The following is a 6,954-nucleotide window of genomic DNA, read 5'->3' on the forward strand; positions in this document are numbered from 1 at the left end:
AAAAAAAAAAAAAAAAAAAAAAAAAAAAAAAAAAAAAAAAAAAAAAAAAAAAAAAAAAAAAAAAAAAAAAACAAACAAAAAACAAAACAAGCCAAAGTAATTTGAATTCTAGGGAAACAGTGGATATTTATGATGAATTTTTAACAAACAGCTACTCACTCAAAGATTAAGAATAATTATTCTGAATAAGAAACAAATGTGTGAAAATGGCAATCTGTTGCTGAACAAATCTAAGGCAGAAAGAAGCAAGCAAGTTAGTTAACTAAATTACTCATTATAAATTATTCATTGAGCCTTTTTTTTTTTTTGTATATATTAATATTCCTAAGGTTGTTTTAAGTAGGATAATTACTAATAATATCTCTTGTTTCAGTGGACCCCTCAATCTCATTTACAATCAGGGCTACTTACTGTTAGGTAGGTAAAAATTATTTTGTTTCACTGTCTTGGACAGATTCAAATTTATACATTTTTATTGGATAAAAAGACCCCAGAACTGTTTCCTGTTTGTCTATGCTGACATGGGAATAGATATTGTCCCTAGAACATATTTCCCCCAAGTTCTGAGAAAGGACTTTATTTTTTGCACTAAAAGAAGAGGCTTTATTATCTAGTAGGGAAAGACATGAGATTGATCTTTTCAGTTCTTTTAGACTGTGAAATTGGAGTGAAATGGAAAATGCTTATGCATTTAATTGTGTACTTTACTTGTACTAAAATACTGCAAAAATTTCAAACAACTTATAAAGCAGATAAAAAATACTAAACTCTTAAAAAATTATTGTTCTTTCTCTTCCACTTTCTTTGAATGGGGAAGAAGTGGAGGAAGAAAGCAGAAAAGGAACTGTGAATGGTTGAAAGATGTGAAACTTGTTAGGGTCATAAAATTGAATTTTTGAAACCAGTAAGATATTTAATTTCTTTAAAGAGAAGAAACACAAGATATATTTTAGTTCAAACTTCTAAAAATTTAGATAAATAGAACAATAGAACAGTCATGGCTTAATGTGCAAAGCAAACACACGCACAATATGTTCAAGTCTCATACTGCAAGATTTATCTGGAATAAATATGTCCAGTAAACGGATAAAAAATTTTGTGTGGAAGGTTACGAAAGGTTTCAGGAGTAGGAGAGGGTGTGGACAGAAACAAGATATAGTGTTAAATATAATATTATTTACATTTCTCTTTTCAAAAGTCTCATATCTGAGGGCCTGTTCTGAGAAACTGCTAAAAAGCATGATCTTTATAAAAAACATTTTGAATAGATATTTTTCATCTCTTCTTATTACTGCTGCAGGTGTTATGAAATACACATGGACTGGAGGCAGATATAACTGTTTATTATTATTCTCTGTATTAACAATTAAAGTGTTTTGATGAATGTTTTCCATTTTTGCGTGATCATAACTGTATTTTTACTATGAAGGACTGATGTCAAATATTATGCTCAAATGACTGCAGAATTATTATTCTGTATTAAGTGTGTTACGTTACAATGTTTTTTCAAGGAAACAGGTAGTTGTTCTCATAGGATTGCTTTTTAATGAGAAGAGGCAATCTGGGTGTAACACGTGGTAGTGGAATGCAAATTATCTGAATACTTAGCACAAAACATAATTTGTGACTGCAAGCAAGTCTGGAAAAAATATATCAGTGGATTGCAATGGAACTATAACAATACACTGCAAATTGAAGATGATAAAATATATAACTAAGGACCAGAGAATTCCAGCTCTCCATCAGTTCTGGATAACTGCACTTTGGCTAGGATCACTGCTTTCTCCTAAACAATATAAAAATTCTAGAGCTCATTTCACATATATTAGAAATTATGAAAATCTAGAGGTGTAACAAATGGGGTAGCCCATTTATTTTAGTAAAGTACACTGATTGCTAGCAATAAAGAGGAAGGCTTTGTTTTTTCTTTTTAATGTAAATGAGTGGTAGTATTTTCTAACAAGAGGATCCATATTTATTACAGATATCTTTTCTCTGAAGGTTTTTTTTATAGTTCATTACTGAAGGTCTAGCAATCTATCTGAGATCAATGCAGCTGAAAATCAAACAACAGAATACTGCAATATATTATCATGTGTTTTATAGTTGCTGTTTTGTATGTTTCTTTCTCATGGTTTGTATTTAAATTCAGGTGCAACCATTACACAAATGTGTCGTAAAGTACTAGGATTCATCACCCAACAATATCTTGTTTCACTTGAAAAAACAAGATGGAAGGTCTGCACTGAGTGTTCAGCAGACTGGTATTCTTCTTCTTATATTAAAAGAAAACTTTGCATTTTAATTTTATTAGTGTGTAATGTTGCTTTTTGTGCATCAGATCACCTCCTAAGAATGTTGAGGCAAATGACAGACCGATAAATATGACTTTTGAAGCATAACTGATTATAGCATTATTGCATTGCTAATAAATTGGTAAATAATATATATTGGCTTTCTGAATTGGTAACAGTAATTCTGATATGAAAGAAACCTACCCATTCCCCTCCTTCAAGCTCCATATTCTGACCCTATTGCCTTAAGTCTTACTCCATACTAAATTTTTCACTAACAATAGAAATGAATCCTTAAAGATCAACTCCATTAGTAGAGTGGCTGTTTCAAAATAAATCATAAGATCTTAAGTTTCTAAAATCTCACAGATTTGTTTCTCTACTTTGCACATTATACAAGTAAGCAAGTATTTTTTAAAAAATTTGGATATTTTTTCCCCTTTTTTTGTGTGTGTGTCATTTTCGCAGTCTCAGTTCAGAATTTTGCAGTTAACTGTGAGCTTTCCTTTTCCATTATGAATGCCACCACTGCAGGTCCAACAGGTCAGTATCTGTCTCCAAGACTCATAATCCAGGGCACCTGAACTGTTAAATTCTCTCTACAGTTACTGCTTTTGTAATTAAGTTAACTCTAAATTTCTGTAGGGGTAAAAAATAAGAAAAACTTATTTTAGTTAGCAAGTTCAGAGGATATTACTATAAAAACATCTAAAGAGGTGATTTTTTCATTTTTTCTCCTAGAGTTTTTCTGATCTCCTAAGTTTTCTTGAAGATATAGGAAAGCAGACTGATAGGCAAATGCTCATGCAAATGTCTTGACTTAATTATGACATCAAGATTCATCAGAGGGATTCATATTATTTAAGTTCTGTACAGAAGTAGTTGTCTCAGATATTAAGAAGCTATATTCCACAGACAAAAGCTTAACTTTCTCAGGAGTTAATTACACAGTTTCCATCAAAAAAAAAAAAAAAAAAGTGTATTAAGAAAACGTATGCTGAATTTATATAACACATTTTTATCTAGTGTTATATTTAAAACACTATATATATTTGCCCCGTCATGTACTGTTTTTGTGAGTTTGGTGAACAAGTAGTGATACAAATTTCTGCGGTATTTACTTTGTGCCTTTTTGTGGCTTGTATAAACTTTCTTTAATGCAAGATATTAAAAGTTCCCATAGACTACAGCAGAGTATCTTTAATATAATTTCCAAAGTTTTTAATTGGCTGAACATCTGTACAGATATCAGGTGCTGTTGTTGGGAGACAAATACAAACAGAATTTAAATCAATTTATTTCTTCTCCTTTTTCTTAAAGTTCAAGTGGAAGTAAAACAAGTATAGAGGAAGTATAGAGCTTGTTACAAACAAGTAAAAGTACTCTGTATGGGTATGCAACTTTGTGCAAGACTAATCATTCAAACAAGGACTTAAAGATGTGCTGTGGTATGAAAAAATTCTTAGGAATCAGAAAATCAGAAAGTTTATTAATAATAAAATAATTGTCATTGCCATTGCTTAAAAGCAATTTCTTGTGTTAAGAGAGATGCAGAAAGATAAAATTTTGTCTACATGCTTACAAGTACTTGAAAATTTACTGCCTAAAGTTAGGAAATAGACACAGATAAAAGCCTGAAATGAAAAGTAAATCAAATATATGAGGGTTCTAGCATATCTCACACATTAATTATTCAAAAAGTGGGCAAAGGCAGAAAAAATTGTTTAATAAAATACAAAGCCCTTCAGTTCAGTACCTGAAAATTATACTGGTCTCATTTTAAGTGTTTATAAGTCCACTTTAAAAAGTCTATCACAAGGTTCATTTTTATTTCATAAAAATAATAGGCCCCCTTATTTTCTTTTGTTTCTAAGAGCCTTTTATACAAAACTCTATTCAAAGCTTACATGCAACTATATTGAATATTTAAAATGCATTTGAAAGCAGGAATATCTTCTCTCTGCAAAAATCTGTTTTTTTCCTCGAGTGTTTTTACTTCATTAATTGAGGTACCATTTTATTATTTGTTTGTTTATTCTGTTTTCTGTTATTGTTGATAACAATTTTGGGGAAAAATATTCACCAAAAGTATGTTCTCTTACTAGAAATTCTAGTTGAAAATCATGAATTCATATGGGAGGTGCTTAAAACTGTATTTCAAATTTATTAATTTATTACATTTGCACTTACTTCATCAAACCCCTATACCTTTCCAGAATCTAAATGAATCTTTTTGTTCCCATTTATCTTGAAGTTCAAGTGTAAATAAACCACGTACTCTGAAATAAGCACAGTTCTTGGACATAGTGCATCTATCTATTTGTATAGAGATAGATAGATAGATAGATAGATAGATAGATAGATAGATAGATAGATAGATAGATAGATATAGATTGTTCTCCTGAAGAGCTTACGATCTGAACAGAGGAGACAGGATGGGAGAATAAAAGAACACTTATTAACTCATATTTGTAGTTACCAACGTGATGCGGAGTAAATTGCTACAAGAAATTGCCAGTAGGAATCCTGGAGGAAAACTTGATCTCCTGGATACAATTGTGCTTACCTACCTTCCTTTCAACTGGTACATTAATTCAGTCGGTGAGCCAATGCAGCATAGAACTGTTTCAAAATATGCACTAATGTCTGCTCAACTGCACGAGTATGTAAATTCATCACTATCACCAGAATATTCTGCTTGTAAGGCAGTGCCCAATTAGGAGTGATTTCTTTCAAATGAAACCTATGAATTTTTGTTGTTTTAAATGAATAAACAGAAATAGCACTTTTATTGCTGAATCATACCCATTAAGTCTACTTCTTTTGGACAAAAATAACACTTCTCCACAACAGTTAAGAAGTCTTCTGACAGGAACATGGGAGTGATAATCTTTTGTATCATAAAGCTGATCACGTACATGGGAAAACTCCCAGCAAATTCACAAATCAATCTCACGTGACTTTCTTTTTATTCATTAGCATGTACTATAGTACTGCACTTCTAACAGAAGTGAACACTTTTGCCTAATAAATTTCATCAAATCTTTGATTTGACACAGCTTGTTTTGAAAGACAGTGCTTTTGGCACTGAGGGAAAAAAATAAAATAGGTCACAGCTCATCTAAATTCCAAAATGCAGTTAACTACTATTTCAAAGCCTGTAGCAACAACTTTGGAGATGAAACATTTAAAAGACAGCAAGTTTAACATTATGTAAGCTTAAAAAGACAGACACAAACAATTAGATTGAAAATGTATCTAATGCTAGTAGTAGTTAAAAATTATTGCCTCAATTAAGTTTCACTTTAAATTCTAATCCTTTAAAATTTTGCTGCAGACAGATGTAAAAAAGGACAGTCAAAAGCACAATTGGAAGAACACAATTTTTTTCTAGTTTGAGCTGGGAAATACTAATTTAAAGTTCTGTCAGATGCACCGGAGTGGATTTAGCTGAAGCAGCTTCCTTTTCCTTTTGCCAGAGACCACCACCATCTCAGTAGCTAAGCAGAACAGGTTGCTTGTCAGCTGCTGCACTTTGACATACTAATAACAGGTCCTTTTATTAGGACTTCGAGTCTCACAGCCAGACTGTGAACCAAAGCAACTGTAAAAACATGCAGTCTGTTCTCTGCTGTCTCTGCAGGGCAACCTTTGGCAGAGAGATAGGTTCAGATAGGTTGGGACAGTGCTGTATTAAAACATTTCAGAAGATAAACCTATCACAGATTGTCAAGTTATCAATTTTCCTTTCTCTGTTATGGATTCAGCTGCAGTTTTCTCAAACTCAGATTTATCTAAATTGCTGTCTGATCCTTGCCTGTATCAAAAATATGCATGCTTTGTTGTAAAAAAAATCACTTAGTCTTTCCAAATCCTATGATGTGATGCAGTAACTTGTGATCAAACTTCATTTGATCACAGTACATGGTACCTTTTTTCCTGATTATACTTTCAAAATATGTAACCAACACAATTAACTTGGAGTTATAGACATTAGTCTTTGATTACGCTGATCCAACTTTGCTTCAGCCTGCACAGTCAGCCTCCCAGATGATGAAAATTAGTCTTAGTCCAAATTTTAGCAATGCTTCATGATATTCAGAGTAAAGATTTGAGGGGCACATCTGAAGATTATATAAATTCATTGGATATATAAGAAAATTTGCAGCTGCCTTTCACATCCTTGCCATTTTCACGTCCAGCACTGGAATTTGAGATGATGCTTCTGCATTTCACATTGGTAGCCTGTCCTCTTTTCTACCTTCCATATAGGATATTTTTATTTTTTAGTTCAGTCAGCAATTCCTAATTTAACCAGTTTGGCCACCTGCCATGCCTATTCAGCTTCTTGCACGTTGCAATAGACCATTTGAGAGTGCTTTGTGAAGGTTGTCCTAGAAATCAACTGGCTGTTTCTGGACCCCTTGCTCCTGCCCGTTAGCATCCCATGGTTTCCTGCCTATCAGTTCCCTGATAACGCCAAAGCTGGCTGTCCTTGAGTCTCTTATTTCACATTCTCAAGGGTATTAAATCTCTACTGTCTGTCCCATGGTCCCTTCAGCAAAGGCTTTCATCAACTATTATGCATCTGGCAAGTTCATCCTTGATTCTAAGTAGCAAAGAACCTTCCAGATTTTTATGTCCACCCTGCATAAAAAAT

The sequence above is a fragment of the Empidonax traillii genome, unplaced genomic scaffold (assembly GCF_003031625.1).
Source record: "Empidonax traillii isolate 1590-97213 ecotype Southwest subspecies unplaced genomic scaffold, ASM303162v1 scaffold2120:size56484, whole genome shotgun sequence".
NCBI lineage: Eukaryota > Metazoa > Chordata > Aves > Passeriformes > Tyrannidae > Empidonax > Empidonax traillii.